Consider the following 18,020-nt stretch of genomic DNA (forward strand, 5'->3'; position numbering starts at 1 on the left):
ATTAAATGGAACCAGATTGAGGGGGGCAGATCATGCCCAAGTATGCAGTTCCTTTAGGCAGGAATAGTCATCTCTAATAGTTAGAGGTGGGTGAGGTTTAGCCACTCACGTGCACCCACCCTACAAGCTTGCGGTGAAAGCAAGTCTGAAGTGCATTGATCTACAAATAGATACAAAACAATTGAGAAACCCTGGACTGTTCAACAAAGACCTGCTATCTGTCCCTTCAGGTTCTTGGAACACATCTGGCATCCTTAGGCCTATTGGCCTCCAGGACTCTGACTTCTTTGACAAGTTATGCAAGAATGGAAGCATGGCTAAAATCTTTCAGCCAGTCCACTTTCTGGAATGATCATAAATTTCACCCATAAATACCCTTTTCTAATATTCATTTTGATAATTTATAAAGCTTCTAGGGTTTCAGAAATAAAGATAACTTAAGCTTTGTGGTGTCTACTTTTAGACTATGGTCTTTCGAATTAATTAGCCCCCTTGGTGTACCACAGGACACCTACTTGATAGCACACTGTTTATGCTAATATTTTTAAATGACAATTATTTTGCAAGAGTCACAAGATACAGTAAAATTCCAAAAGTGAAAAATGATTTCTGGTAAGATTGAAGAGAGACAGAACATTCACAGATTTACTAGAAAGTGGAGTTTACTCTGATTTGGGTTGGCATGTTGTTGTGGCTTAATACTGACCCGGAGAAGGGGTGCCTGGGTGACTCAGTCAGTTAAGTATCCAACTTTGGCTCAGATCATGATCTCACAGTTTGTGGGTTCAAGCCCTGCATTGGGCTCTGTGCTAATCGCTTGGAGCCTGCTTCAGATACTGTGTCTCCCTTTCTCTCTGCCATTCCCCGCTTGCATTCTGTCTCTTTCTCTCTAAATATTAATAAACATTAAAAAGAGAGAGAGAGAGAATGACCTGGGGAATAGGATCTCTTGAAATTCTTTTAAGTTTATGCTGCAATCGTGTCTGCTCCTCTTCCTCTTCCCTCTTTCTCATCCTCCTGCTCCTCCCTTGTAAGACATCTTCTTTTAATAACTTGTGATGTATTTGTTTGTGCTATTTTTGGTGATTTATCCTGAGCCAGATAGAATGAAGAGCCAGTTAGGCAAAACCCCAGAGCACAAATGTGTGAGTAGGGAAGATTATCATATAATTTATCTTCCAAATGGTGAAATTTTGGATCAAAAGGAGGTGCCAGAAGTAATCATAATCCTAGAATTTTTCATATATTATTCATATATTATTCATATATTCATTGACCAACAAATTGGTTTTATTATTTTGGTGGATCTGTAAAATAATTTAATTGTAAAACTATTTAAAAAATAGTGTCCTAAGAAAATAAAAACAAGATATATTTGCATATATTAAAGCAAAATTAAAAACCTTTATGTTGACTATACAAATATTAAAAACAATATAGAAAAATAATTATTTTAGGTACATATTCACATACCTTAACTAGTTTCTTTTTTCAGCTTTATTGAGCTATAATTGACAAATAAAATTTATATTTAAAGTGTGCATATGCTTTGTGAAATGATTACCATGATCAGGTTATTTACCATTTCCATTACCTCACGTAGTTACAATATGATGTCAAATACACAAATTGTGAGTTAGGGAAAGAGAGATTAAAAATATAGTGTTTTTAGAGTGTGTTAAAACTCAAGCAACCCTCAACTTGAAATAGGCTGCTATATGAATAGGGTATTACATATGAACCTCATGGTAACCACCAGCCAAAGAACTATAATAGGTACACAAAAAATAAAGAGAAAGGAATGTAAGCTTAACACTAAAGAAAGTCATCAAATCACAAGGGAAGGGTATGAGAGAAGAAGAAAACAAAAGAGAAATAAAACAAACAAAATTGATTAACAAAATGGCAATAAGTACATACCTGTCAATAATTCCTTTAAATGTAAATGGACTGAAGGCTTAACTCAAAAGACATAGGATAACTGAATGGATAATAAAACAAGCACATCTATATGCTGCCTACAAAAGGCTAACTTCAGACATACAGACTGCAAGTGAAGGGATAGAAAAATATATTCCATGCAAATGGAAACAGAAATAAAGCTGGGGTAACATATTTACATCAGACAAAATACTTTAAAACAAAGACTGTAAGGAGCCACAAAGAAGGATCTTACCTTATGATAAAAGGACCAATCAGACAAGAGGATCTAATAATTATATATATTCAGGTATCCAACAAAGAAGCACCTAAATATATAAAGCAAATATGAAAAGACATAAAAGGAGAAACTGACAATAATACAATAAAAATAGAGAACTTAAACACACCATTTACATCAGTGGATAGATCATTCAGACAGAAAATCAATAGGAAACTCATGCTTTGAATGACACATTAGACCCAATGGACTTAACAGATACATATAGAACAATCCATCCAAAACCAGCAGATTACTTACTCTTTTCAAATGCACACGGAACATTCTCCAGAATAGAATAAGCCATAAAACACATCTCAATAAATTTAAGAAGAATGAAATAATATCAAGCATCTTTTCTGACCACAATAATATGAAACTAGAAATTAGTTACAAGGAAAAAACAAAAACACACAGAGGCTAAACAACATGCTGCTAAATAACCAATGGGTCAACAACAACAACAACAACAACAACAAAATCAAAGACTAAACCAAAAATACTTTGACGCAAATGGGAATGGAAACACAATGTTCCAAAATTTAGGGGACACAGCAAAATTAGTTCTGAAAAGGAAAAGGAAATTCATTATGACTTATAAGGGCTTGCCTCAAAAAAACAAGAAAAATCTCAAACAAAAAATTTAACTTTACAACTAAATGAACAAGAAAAAAAAAGCTCAAAATTAATAAAAGGAAGGAAATAATAAAGATCGGCGTGAAAATAAGTGAAATAAAGAGTGAAAAAGCAATAGAGATAAAAAATCCAGAAGCTTATTCTTTGAAAATATTAACAAAATTGATAAACCTTTAGCCAGACTTATCAAGAAAAAAGATAAGAACTCAAATAAAATCGGAAACGAAAAAGAAGTTACAATTAATACCACAGAAATACAAAAGATTATGAGATTACCGTGAAAAATGTTATGCCCACAAATTAGACAACCTAGAAGAATCTAATAAATTCCTAGAAACATATAACCTTCCAAGACTGATTCAGGAAGAGAGAGAAAAGCTGGACAAAAACTCCCAACAAACAAAAGTCCAGGACCAGATGGCTTCATAGGTGAATTCTACCAAACATTTAAGGAAGAGTTAATATCTGTCCTTCAAAAACTTGAAGAGGAAGTAAGGCTTCCAAATTTATTCTATTATACCAAAACCAGACAAAGACACTACAAAAAAGAAAACTATAGGCCAATATCCCTGGGGAACATAGATACAAAACTTCTGAACAAAATATTAGCAAGCTGAATTCTTTATTTTAAAAAGATCATTCACTATGATCAAGTAAGATTTATTCTGTAGGAGCAAGGATGCTTCAATATCTGCAAGTCAATCAAAGTGATACACCACATTAACAGAATAAAGGATAAAAATCATATGATTATCTTAATAGATCAAAAAAAGTATTTGACAAATTCAACGTCCATTCATGATAAAAACTCTCAACAAAGTGGGTATGAGGGAGCATATATCAACATAACAAAGGCCACCTGTGACAAACCTACAGCTAACACCATACTCAACTAAAAAGCTAATAGCCTGGGGTACCTGGGTGGCTCAGTTGGTTAAGCATTTGGCTTCAGCTCAGGTCATGATCTCTCAGTTTGTGGGTTCGAGCCCCGTGTCAGGCTCTGTGCTGACAGCTTAGAGCCTAGAGCCTGCTGCAGATTCTGTGTCTCCCTCTCTCTCTGCCCTCCCGTATCGTGCTCTGTCTGTTAAGAATGAATAAATGTTAAAAAAAAAAAAAAAGTAAAAAGCTGAAAGCCTTTCTCTAAGATCAAGAATAAAACAAAGATGCTTACTTTTTTTCAAAATAATACTAGGTGTATGAGCTACAGCAATCAGAAAAGAAAAAGAAATAAAAGGCATCCAATTTTGGTAAGAATGAAGTAAAATTATCACTACTGACAGATGATATGACACTACACATAGAAAACCCTTAAAGGCTCCATCAAAAAAACTATGAGAGTAAATGAATTCAGTAAGTTACAGATACAAAATCAGAAATTTTGTAAATTATAGAAATCTGTTGCATATCTATACACTAATTAATAGTGAATCAACAGAAAGAGAAATTAAGAAAACGATCTCATTTAAAATTGCATCAAAAGGAATAAAATACTTAGGAATAAACTTAACTAAGGAGGTGAAAGACTTGTGTTCTGCAAACTGTAAGGCATTGATGAAAGACTTGAAGACATAAATAAATGAAAAGATATTTCATACTCACAGATTAGGAGAACTAATGTTAAAATGTTCACATGACCCAAAGCAATCTACAGATTTAATGCAATCCCTATCAAAACACCAACAGTATTTTACACAAAACAAGGACAAATAATACTAGAATTTAGTATTCTAAAAAGACCCCACAAAAGACTCCAAATACTCAAAGGAATGCTGAGAAAGAATAAAGCTGGAGGTATTTCATTCCCAGATTTCAACTTATACTACAAAGCTATAGTAATTAAAAGAGTTTGGTACTGGCACAAAAACAGATCTTATATGGTCACTTAGTCTATCAAAAAAAAAAAAAAAAAAAAAAAGCAGAGATGCCTGGGTGGCTCAATCTGTTGGGCATCCAACCTTAGCTCAGGTTATGATCTCTCAGTTGCTGAGTTTGAGCTCCATATCGGGCTCTGTGCTGATAGCTCAGAGCCTGGAGCCTGCTTCAGATTCAGTGTCTCTTTCTGGGCCCCTCCCCAACTCACAGTCTGTCTCTCTCTGTCTCAAAAAGAAATAAACATTGAAAACTATATAAAAAGAAAGAAGGGTATATCATGGGAAAAAGACAGTAATAAATGCTGCTGGGAAAATTGGACAGCAACCTGCCAAAGAATAAAACTCGACTACTTTCTCACACCACATATAAAATAAACTCAAAATTGATGAAAGACCTAAATGTATGACTTGAAACTATAAAACCCTTAAAAGAAAGCATAGGCAGTAATCTCTTAGATGTCCATCTTAGCAAGATGTTTTTGGATCTGTCTCCTTAGGTTAGGGCAACAAAAGCAAAAATAAACAATTGGGGCTACACTGAAATAAAAAGCTTTGACACAGTGAAGGAAACCACCAACAAAACAGACAGGCAATCTACTGAATGAAGGAAGACATCTGTAAATGACATAGCTCATAAAGAGTTAATATCCAGTATATGTAAAGAGCTCATACAACTCAACACACGCACACAAACAAAAACAAAAACAAACCAATTTGGTTAAACAATGAGCAGAGGACCTGAATAGACGTTTTTCCAAAGAAGGCACACAGATGGTCAATAGGCACATAAGAGGCTCAACATCACTCATCAAGAACAAAATGCATACCAAAACCACAATCAGATATCACCTCACATGTGTCAGAAGGTCTAGCATCAAAAAGACAAAAAAAAAAAAAAAAAAAAGAAAACAAACCCAAAATGTTGGTGAGGATATGGAGAAAAAGAAACCCTCATGTACTGTTGGGAATGGAAATTGGTGCAGCCACTATGGAAAACAGTTTACAGGTTCCTCAAAAAATTAAAAATAGAAATATCATGTAATACAGTAATTCTTACCTATAGGTACTTACCTGAAGAAAATGAAAATACTAATTCAAAAAGACATAGGCACCTCTATGTTCACTGTGTCACTGCAGCTATTTACAGTAACCAAGATAATGGAAGCAACCTAAGTGCTCATCGATAGAATGAATATATATTTATATTCATTATATATATTATGTATGTATATGTATACTATGTATAAGCCATGTAAAAGAATGAGATCTTGCTATTTCTGACAACATGAAGGGACCTAGAGGGTTATTTTGCTAAGTGAAATAAGACAAAGAAAAAATATCATGATTTCACTTTTATGTGGAATCTAAAAAACAAAACAAACAAATAAAAAAGAAACGGACTTATAAGTACAGAGAACAACATGGTGGTTGCCAGAGGCAAGGAGGATGAAGATGGGCAAAGTAGGTGAAGGGGAATTAAGAGGTACAAACTTCCATTCTAATTTTTTTAGGAAGAGAGTGTGTGGGCACTCAAGCGAGGGAGGGAGAGAGAGAATCTCAAGGCAGGCTCCACACTCAGTGAGGAGCCTGTTGCAGATTTGATCCCAAGTCCCTAAGATCATGACTTGAACACTCAACTGACTGAGCCAGCCAGGTTCCCCCAAACTCCCATTATAAAATAAATAAGTCACAAAAATGTAACATATAGTATAAGAAATATCGTCAATAATATTGTAAGAACTTTGTAGAGAGAAAACGAATTCTCAGAAGTCAAGTTATTTTACCTCAAAATCATAGGATTTCAAAATTAAATCCATTTCAGCACTGTTAAAATTGTTCACATTTTCCTTTGCATCACAGGAATAAATTTCAGTATCTTCCAATTTGCAAATTTTGTATTCAATAATTACAAGTTGCTAAAACCTTTACTAGCTGGATTTGGGGGGCACTTCATTTCTTAAAAACTTAAAAAAATTTTTTTTAAATGTTTTATTTATTTTTTTAGAGAGAGAGAGAGAGAGAGAGAGAGAGCGAGAGAGCAGGGGAGGGTCAGAGAGAGGTGGAGACACAGAATCCCAAGACAGGCTCCAGGCTCTGAGCTAGCTGTCAGCACAGAGCCTGATGTGGGGCTGGAACCCACAAACCGCGAGATCATGACCTGAGCCGAAGCCGGATGTTCAACTGACTAAGCCACCCAGGCGCCCCATTTCTTAAATACTTTGATTAGAGGTTTCTATCTCATTTTATACCCGATGCACTTGAACAGGACTTTCAAACCAAAAGGCTCACTGCCATCATAGGACACTTAGGTTTACTTAGAAAGTAGTTCTCTTTTAGGTAGGGGCACCTGGGTGGCTCAGTCGGTCAAGGGTTTGACGTCAGATCAGGATTCTGTGTCTCCCTCTTTCTATCTCTGCCCTTCCCCCACTCATGTTCTGTCTCTCTCTCTCTCTCAAAAGATGAATAAACACTAAAAAAAAAAAGTAGTTATCTTTGAGTCTCAGATACTTAAGAAATTTAATTAATAATACCTCTTATTTAAATTCAAATTAGCTTCACCAAAATTTGGTGCTTTAATCTGTATATTTAAAAATTATAAATTTTTATAATTATAGCTTTTATTGACATTAGTTGATTAGTATTATACTTTTTAAAACAATTATGAATTATGCACACATCTCAATCAATCCCAAGGATATTTCTGGATCCATGGGTTTCTTAATTTATTTTATATTTTACTTTTTATTTTTAAATTTTATTTTTTATTTATTTTTATTTCATTTTAACTTCTTTTTAAATATAATTTATTGTCAAGTTAGCTAACATACAGTGTATATAGTGTGCTCTTGGTTTTGGGGGTAGATTCCTGTGATTCATTGCTTACATATAACACTCAGTGCTCATCCCAACAAGTGCCCTCCTCAATGCTCCTCACCCATTTTCTCCTCCCTCCCCCATCAACCCTGTTTGTTGTCTGTGTTTAAGGGAAGTTTGCCTTCCTCCCTCTCTGTAACTACATGAGTTTCTTAATTAAATAAGAACATTGTTTTTCCATAAAGTTGTACTCCTTAAAAATTTACATTTCTTCTTCTTTTTTAATGTTTACTTTTTTGAGAGAGAGAGAGAGAGAGAGAGAGAGACAGAGAGCGAGTGGGGCAGGGGCAGAGAGAGAGGGAGGGAGACACAGACTCTGAAGCAGGCTCCAGGCTCAGAGCTGTTAGCGCAGAGCCGGATGTGGGGCTGGAACTCAAAATTATGAGATCATGACATGAGCTGAAGTTGGACACTTAACCGACTGAGGCACCCAGGCACTCTCAAATTTACATTTCTGTTATCAAAGAAAACCAAATCTTTTTACTTCACTGTATAACTTTTTAACTGAAACTATAATAGTATTCACAAATGAAATTAGATTCTTTGACAGAATGAGCTTCTAAAAACTGAACTTGAATCAGTTGAAAACAAATCCAACTATTATTGTAATTAACTTATTTGATGACACCAATATAAAACCAACATTATCAAACTGGGTGCAAAATTTAAAAAGTCAATACATTAACAGATATATTACTTTTCACCTGTGCACTAAAAAACTTAGACTTGAAAGTGTGCAAAAGTACTTAAAAAAAGCCATCATTTCCCCTAAGTGAGAATCATGCTTCACAGCTAAGAAAATATACCTATGCATCTGCATGTTACACAGTCATCGTCAGACACAGTCTTCTTTAAAGAATTCTTAACTAACGTTTGAAGTAGGTGTTGATTTTTCTTCAGCAAATTTGAATCTTCTACTTTTCACCTAGTGATATTACTAGAGCCTCCACTGCCCGTGGTATATGTTGATAAATACTCCATGCAATTTACCCATTCATTATCTTCATTGAGAGACCAAAATTCAGATTTCATTTTTCATTCTACAAGAACATTTAAAAGCTTATTCCTGCTGAAAGAGATGATGGAGGGAAATTAACAGAGGGTATAATTAGTAGTTGTAGATTTACACTACATATGCATATATAATACACATATATTTACACGTATCTATTCATGCAACATGTAACAAAACCACTAAAAGCAAGAGTAACCACAGTGTGGCAGGACTCCTCGGTCTATTTTCTCCACTTATTTCATACACAACTTACCCGTAGTTCGTGGCCTGGAGGCTTGTGCTGTTCTTTGATGGAAGCATGCGCCATGACACAACCAGCAGATAGCGGAAACGGTCAGCCCAGCTGTATCCAATCCGTCCACCATCACCGGACCTGAGTTAATTGCCTGTCGCCACCTGCGTGGGAGCATACCTCATTTAACAGTAAGCACTCTGCCTCTGCCCACATTCCTTGAAGAGGGAGGTATTGGTTAGAGAATGTCTGGTGAGCCCCAGAAAAGCAAGAGAGATTGTCCTTCTTATTGAAAATTAAAGCCCTGCTGAGGCACATGTGGTACATGACACCATTGCAGAAATTCCAAGTGCAAAGTGCAAGTCAAGGAAGCCCATCGCCTGCTTATTTTAATAAATCTATTCATAAAGATGTTTTTAAATTTTTAATTATTTTTATTGTTTTTTTAAAATGTTTATTTATTTTTGAATGAGACACACACAGAGTGTGAGTAGGGGAGGGGCAGAGAGAGAGAGAGAGAGAGAGAGACAAAGAATCTGAAGCAGATTCCAGGCTCTGAGCTGTCAGCAACAGAACCCAAAGTGGGGCTCAACCCTCCAACCGTGAGATCATGACCTGAGCTGAAGTCAGGTGCTTAACCGACTGAGCCACCCAGTTGCCCCTTCTGCCCATCTCTTAATTGGATTATTTATTTTTGGGGTGTTGAGTTTGATAAGTTCTTTATAGATTTTGGATACTAACTCTTTATCAGATATGTCATTTGGAAATGTCTTCTCCTATTCTGTAGGCTGCCTTTTGGTTTTGTTGATTGTTTCCTTTACTTTGCAGAAGGTTTTTAATCTTGATGAAAATCCAATAGTTCATTTTTGCTTTTGTTTCTGTTGCCTCTGGTGACATGACATGTCTAGTAAGAAGTTGCTATGGCAGAGGTCAAAGAGGTTGCTGCCAGTGTTCTCCTTTAGGATTTTGATGGTTTCCTGTCTTGCATTTAGATCTTTCAACCATTTTGAATTTACTTTTGTGTATGGTATGTATAAGAAAGTAGTCCCGTTTCATTCTGCATGTTGCTGTCCAGTTTCTCCAACATCTTTTGTTGAAGGGACTATCTTGTTTCCATTGGATATTCTTTCCTGCTTTGTTGAAGATTAGTGATCATATAGTAGTGAGTCCAGTTCTGGGTTTTCTCTTCTTTTCCATTGATCTATGTGTCTGTTTTTGTGCCAGTACCATGTGTCTTGATCACTACCACTTTGTAGTACAGCATGAAGTCTGAAATTGTGATGCCTTCAGCTTTGCTTTGCTTTTTCAAGAATGCTTTGGCTATTTAAGGATTTTTGTGGTTCCATACAAATTTTAGGGATGTTTGTTCTAGTTCTGTTAAAAATGCTGGTGGTATTTTGATAAGGATTTATATTAATGTGTAGATTGCTTTGGTAGCGTAGTCATTTTAACAGTATTTGTTCTTCCAATCCATGAGCATGTAATGTTTTCCCATTTCTTTGTGTCCTCTTCAATTTATTTCATAAGTGTTCTACAATTTTTAGAGTGCAGTTCATTTACCTCTTTGGTTAGGCTGATTCCTAGATTTCCACTATGTGTGCAAAGAAATGCAACAGATTTCTTTTTCTTTCTTTCTTTCTCTCTTTTTATGTACAAGCATGAGTTTTATTTTTTTTAATTTAAAAAAAAATATTTTTTATTGTCAAACTGGTTTTCATATAACACCCAGTGCTCTTCTCCACAAGTGTCTTCCTCCGTTACCACCACCTCCCTTCCCCGTCACACTCCCCCTTCAACCCTCGGTTCGTTTTCAGTATTCAATAGTCTTTTTTTTTTTAATGTTGTTTATTTTTTGAGAGAGAGAGAGGGAGTGAGATAGAGAGCATGCACATGTGAGGGCAGAGCAGGGGCAGAGAAAGAGGGGGATAGAGGAACCAAAGAAAGCTCAGTGCTGACAGCAGAGAGCTCAACGTATGGCTCAAACCCACAGACTGTGAGATCATGACCTGAGCCAAAGACTGAGCCACCCAACAGATTTCTGTACATTGATTTTATATTCTGCAACTTTGCTGAATTTATGTATTAGTTCTAGCAAATTTTTGGTGGAGTCTTTTGGGTTTTCTATATGGGATATCATGTCATCTGCAAATAGTGAAAGTCTGACTTCTCCCTTGATAATTTGGATACCTTTTGTTTCTTTTTACTGTTTGATTGCTAAAGCTAAGACTTCCAGTACTATGTTAAATAGTAATGGCAAGAGTGGACATCCCTATCTTGTTCCTGACCCTATAGCAAAACCTCTCAGTTTTTCACCATTGGGGATGATATTAGCTGTGGGTCTTTCATATATGGCCTTTATGATGTTGAGGTATGTTCCATCTATATCTACTTTGTTGAGGATTTTTTAAATCAATATATGATGTACTTTGTCAAATGCTTTTTCTGCCTTTATTGAGAGGATCATATGGTTCTTATCCTTTCTTTTATTAATGTGATATAACACATTGATTGACTTGCAAATAATTCAGCACACCTGAAGCCCAGGAACAAATTCCACTTGATCACAGTGAGTAATTCTTTTAATGTACTCTTGGATTCGATTTACTAGTATCTTGTTGAGAATTTCTGCATCCATGTTCATCAAGGATATTGGCCTGTAATGTTCCTTTTTAGTAGGATCTTTGTCTGGTTTTGAAATCACAGTAATGCTGCCCTTGTAGAATGAGTTTGGAAGTTTTCTTTCCATTTCCTTTTTTATTTTTTTTTGAAATTTTTGAAAAAAAATAGTTTTTTTAAAGTTTATTTCTTTATTTTGAGAGAGAGAGAGAGAGAGAATGAGCAGGGAGGGGCAGAGAGAGTGAAAGAGAGAATCCCAACAGGCTTACTGTCAGTGCAGAGCCTGATGAGGGTCTCGAATTCACAAAACATGAGATCATGACCTGACCTGAAAGCAAGAGTCAGATACTTAACCAATTGAGCCTCCCAGGCACCCTGAAAAAGATAGGTATCAATTCTTCTTTAAATGTCTGGTAGAATTTCCCTGTGAGCCATCTGGCCCTGGTCTTTGTTGAGAGATTTTTGACTACTGATTCAATTTCGTTTCTGACTATGGATCTGTTCTCATTTTCTGTTTCTTCCTGTGTCAGTTTTGGTAATTTGTATGTTTCTAGGAATTTGTCCATTTCTTCCAACTTGCCTAGTTTGTTGGAATATAATTTTTCATAATATTCTCTTATAATTCTTTGTATTCCTGTGGTATTGATTATTTCTCCTCTCTCATTTGTAATTTTATTTGCATCCTTTCTCATTTCTTTTTGATAAGTCTTGGTAGCTGTTTATCAATTTTATTAATTCTTTCAAAGAACCAGCTCTTAGTTTCATTGATCTGCTCTGCTGGGTTTTTGTTTGTTTGTTTGTTTGTTTCTATATCATTTATTTCTGCTCTAATCTTTAAAAATTTTTTCAATGCTTATTTATTTTTGAGTGAGAGAGACAGAGCTTGAGCAAGAGAGGGCCAGAAACAGGAAGAAACAGAATCTGAAGCAGGCTCCAGGCTCTGAGCTGTCAACATAGAGCCTGACATGGGGCTCAAACTTGTGAACCATGAGATCATGACCTGAGCCAAAGTCGGACACAACTGATTGAGCCACTCGGGTGCCCATCTGCTCTAATCTCTACTACTAATTTTCTTCTTCTGTTGGCTTTAGGTTTTATTTGCTGTTTTTTTTTTTCTAGCTCTTTTCAGTGTAAGGATAAGTTGCATATTTTAGACTTTTTTTTGCTTCTTGAGGTAGACCTGTGTTGGAATATACTTTCCTAGAGGATTGCCTTTACTGCATCCCAAAGGTTTTGGACCATTATCCTTTCATTTTCATTTGTTTCCATATTTTTATTTCTTCTTTAATTTCCTGGTTAAGCCAGAAAATTCTTTAGTAGGATGTTCTTTATTTAATCTTCATATATTTGTAGTTTTTCCAAATTTTTTCTTGTGGTTAACTTCAAGTTTCCAATGCTTAGCAGAAAATATGCATGGTATGATCTCAATCTTTTTGTACATATTGAGGACTGATTTGTGACCCAGTATATGATTCATTCTGGAGACTGTCCCATGTGCATTACTATGTACTTTTGGTTGGTTTGTTTTCAGAATCCACATGTAAGTGAGATCATAAATTTGTCTTTCCATGTATGACTTATTTTACTTAGCATAATGTCCACCAGTTATTGCAGATGGCAGCATTACTTTCTTTTACTTTTTAAGTTTATTTATTCATTTTGGGAGAGAGAGAGAGAGAGCACATGGAAGCTGGGGAGGAGCAGAGAGAGATGGAGAGAGAGAGATTCCCAAGCATACTCCTCACTGTCCACACAGAACCCAGTCCAGGGCTTAAACCCACAAACCATGAGATCATGACCTGAGCCAAAATCAAGAGTAGGATGCTTAACTAATCCAGGCACGCCAGCATTTCCACATTTTCTTCTCTCCAAAGAATGTGTGTGTGGAGGCAAGATGGTAGAAAAGTAGGGAGCTCTGTACTTCCCACCCACATCTCTCAAACAAAGAAGGGCTGAAGCCAAAGGATACTGAACCGCATGATTCTGGGAGGAAAAGAGACAGAGTCCACTAAGAAGACAGCCTCATAATAGGTGCATCGTTTTGAGCTGGGGAAGATAAAAATGGCCGGGGACCAGAGGCACGGAGGGGAGGGAGCCCCCTCCATGGAGAGATAGGGAACAAGAAAGAGTGGCTGAACCTGCTCAGAAAACTGAAAGAAGAGAAAAAACTCGGCCCAGGATGGAGAGGGATCCTATCATCCCATCTCTAACTGCAGGGTATTCAGAGAGAGATCCCATCTCTAAATGTGGCACTTTCTTTGGGCTGGGTGCCCCGGTCCCAGATGACACCAGGAGAAACCGCTACCCTACTCTCCCTACTCGATCCCTGGCTAGGAAGCAGCTTGGCCTGCAGGATTACATTTCAGGCGGTATCATTAAAGCGCACAGAAAAAGATCTGGAAACAAGGCGGGGATTGAGACATAGAACACGGCCCACGTAGGCTATGCCCACAGCACAGGGATCAGACCCAAAAGAGTGATTTGCAATGCTATGTTCGAGAAGGGAATGGGGTGCTGCCATTTTTTTCCTCACAACCATGAAGGCGGGGCCTCAGGGAGCGGCCCATGGGACCCACAGTGGAGGTGAGACCTGCCTTCACCAAACCACTTCCATCCGGGTGGGAGAGATGCTTTTTTTTTCTTTTACGGGAGCCCAGGGCAAAATCAACATTGATGCATTGCCGCGATTAACTCTAGATCAATTCTTGTTATTCACATACATTTTCCCTTATCTCATTCTTCCCTCTCCCCTCCGCTGGACTGGGCACTGGAGTCATTGGTTTGCTTAAACAGTCACATTTAATCCATTCTCTTGATGCATATTCTACACCTCTGTTGCTACCTTCCTGTCTCTCTCTCTCTCTCTCTCTAGAATAATCAGACTATATAGTTTCTTTGGGTAATATTATTTTCGTTTTTTTCTCCTTGCCTCCTACCATATTCTCCTCTTTCTTTCTCTGAATTAAGCCTTTTAAGCTCTCTGCCTGGTCAGTGTTCAATTTTGCTTCCTCCCCGCCCCTGTCACTTCTCTCTTTGTAGATGCTCTTCCATCAGCAATGCCTCCACCCTGCTCTTTATTTGTAGCTGGGATTTCTGGTTTTATGCTTTTAGACTGTCCTTTGTCTTTTGTTGTTTGCTTGATTCTTTAACTTGTCTGTGCATTTGTGTGCTTTTCTTCCTGGTGTGTTTGTTTCCCTTTCAAGACTACCTCAAAAAACAAGTGGCGAGGGGCACCTGGGTGGCTCAGTCGGTTAAGCCTCCGACTTTGGCTCAGGTCAGATCTCACGTTTGTGGGTTCGAGCCCCGTGTCAGGCTCTGTGCTGACAGCTAGCTCAGAGTCTGGAGCCTGTTTCGGATTCTGTGTCTCCCTCTCTCTCTGACCCTCCACTCTGTCTCTTCTGTATCAAAAATAAATAAAACATTAAAAAATTAAAAAAAAAAGAAACAAGTGGAGAGTCCCAAATTTCAGTACAAGTAGGGAAATAAAGTAACCAAAGGTACAACAAGAGAGACCAAGAGACACCATTAAAATAACACCTCCTGAATGGATAGGCCCTGGACAGTCACTGAGTCTCCTTTAATACAGCAGTACTCACAGGTGCAGAGTGCATAACAAGCTTTAAAAACTGACAAGAGACAGACAGCTAGCCAAAATGATGAAACAGAAGAACTCTCCTGTAAAGAAATTCCAAGAAGAAGTCACAGCTACAGAATTGTTCAAAACAGATAAAAGCAACAGAACTGAGCAAGAATTTAGAACAACTGTCATAAAATTAATCACTGGGCTTGAAAAAGGCATGGAAGACATCAGAGAAACTATTGCTACAAAGACTAAGGACCTTAAAAATAGTTGGGAAGAGTTTTAAAATGCTATAAACGAGGTGCATAATAAAATGGAGGCAATCACTGCACAGATTGAAGAGGCAGAGAGAAGAATAGGTGAATTAGAAGACACAATTATAGAAAAAAAGGAAGCCAAGAAAAAGAGACAGAAATTGATCCAGGAGCACAAAAGTAGAATTTGAGATCTGAATGATACAATCAAATGGAACTATATCTGTATCATAGGAATCCCTGAAGAAGAAGAAGAAGAAGAAGAAGAAGAAGAAGAAGAAGAAGACGACGATGACAATGATGACAATGAGAGAAAGGCACTGAAGGGGTACTTGAACAAATTATACCTGAGAACTTCCCCCAATCTGGGGAAAGAAACAGATATTGAAATCCAAGAGGCACAGAGAACTCCCCTCAGACGTAAATTGAACTGATCTTCTTCATGACATACCACAGTGAAACTGGCAAAATACAAGGATAAAGAGAGAATTCTGAAAGCAGTTAGGGATAAAAGTGCTCTAACATACAAAGGGAAACCTATCAGAGTAGTTACAGACCTACTGACTGAAACTTGGCAGGCCAGAAAGGAATGACAGGAAATCATCAATGTGATGAACAGAAAAAATATGCAGCCAAGAATCCTTTATCCAGCGAGCTTGTCATTCAAAATAGAAGGAGAGATAAAGGGTTTCCAAAATAAACAAAAATTGAGAGAATTCATCACCATAAACCAGTCCTACAAGAAACCCTAAGAGGGTCTATGAGGGAAATGCAGCAAGGAATATAAGACACCAGAGAAAGACACCACTACAAGCATGAATCCTACAGAGAACACAATGACTCTAAACCCATATTTTTCAATAATAACACTGAATGTAAATGGACTAAATGCTCTAATCAAACGACATAAAGTATCAGAATGGTTTAAAAAAAAACACCAAAATCCATCTATTTGCTCTCTGCAAGAGACTCATTTTAGACCTGAGGACACCTTCAGATTGAAAGTAAAGGGATGGAGAAATATCTATCATGCTACTGGAAATCAAAAGAAAGCTGGAGAGGCTTACTTATACTGGAAAACTGGATTTTAAAGTAAAGGCAGTGACAAGAGATGAAGAAGGGCATTACATAATAATTACAGGGTCTATCCATCAGGAAGAGCTAACAATTATAAATGTCTGCACACTGAATTCAGGAGCACCCAAATACATAAAACTATTAATCATAAACAGAAACAATCTTATTGATAAGAATGGGCTAATAGCATGGGACTTTAATACTCCACTTACAGCAATGGATAGATCAACTAGACAGAAAATCACTAAAGAAACAATGGACCTGAACGACACATTGGAACACATGGATTTGACAGATATATTTAGAACTCTGCATCCTAAGGCTATGGAATTCACTTTCTTCTCGAGTGCACATGGTATATTCTCCAAAATAGATCACATACTGGATCATAAAGCAGCCCTCCATAAATATAAATGAATTGAGATCATACCGTGCATGTTTTCAGATCACAATGCTATAAAATTGGAAATCAAACACAAGAAAAAGTCTGGAAAACCTCCAAAAACATGAAGGTTAAAGAACACCCTACTAAAGAATGAATGGGCCAATCAGGCAATTAGAGAAGAAATTTAAAAATTTATGGAAACAAATGAAAATGAAAATACAACAATCCAAATTCTTTGGGATGCAGCAAAGGCAGTCCTAAGAAGAAAGTACACTGCACTGCAGGCCTATATCAAGAAACTAGGAAAAGTGCAAATACAAAATCTAACAGCGTACCTAAAGGAACTGGAAGCAGAGCACCAAGAATACCCCAAACCAAGCAGCAGAAGAGAAATAATAAACATCCATGCAGAAATAAACAATATAGATTCCAAAAAACAATAATAATAAAATAAAGTTGAACAGATCAATTAAACCAAGAGTTGGTTTTTTGAAAAAATAAACCACATTGATAAACCTCTAACCAGGCTTCTCAAAAAGAAAAGATAGAGCACTCCAGTAGACAAAATCACGAATGACAATGGATTTACTACAACTAATCCCTCAGAAATACAAGCGATTATCAGAGAATACTATAAAAAATCATATGCCAACAAACTGGACAACCTAGAAGAAATGGACAAATTCCTAAACGCAAATGCACTACCAAATTCAAACAGGAAGAGAAAGAAAATATGAACAGACCCATAACTTGTGAAGAAACTGAATCAGTTATCAAATATTTCCCAAGAAATAAGAGCCCTGGGCCAGATGGCTTCCCTGTGGAATTCTACCAGACATTTAAATCAGAGATAATTCCCATTCTTCTCAAGCTATTCCAAGAAATAGAAATGGAAGGAAAACTTCCAGACTCATTCTACAAAGCCAGCATCACTCTGATTCTCAAACCAGACAAAGACCCAGCCAAAAAAGAGAACTACCGGCCAATATCCTTGATGAATATGGATGCAAATATCCTCAACAAGATACTTGCAAATCGAATTCAACAGCATATTAAAAGAATTATCCACCATGATCCAGTGACATTCATTCTTGGGTTACAGGGCTGGATTAATATTCCCAAATCCATCAATGTGATACATCACATTAACAAAAGAAAAGATAAAAAACATATGATCCTGCCGATAGATGCAAAAAAGCATTTGACAAAATACAGCATCCTTTCTTAATAAAAACCCTCAAGAAAGTCGAGATAGAAGGATTGTACTTAAAGATAACAAA

The sequence above is a fragment of the Suricata suricatta genome, chromosome 10 (assembly GCF_006229205.1).
Source record: "Suricata suricatta isolate VVHF042 chromosome 10, meerkat_22Aug2017_6uvM2_HiC, whole genome shotgun sequence".
In the NCBI taxonomy this organism is placed as follows: domain Eukaryota; kingdom Metazoa; phylum Chordata; class Mammalia; order Carnivora; family Herpestidae; genus Suricata; species Suricata suricatta.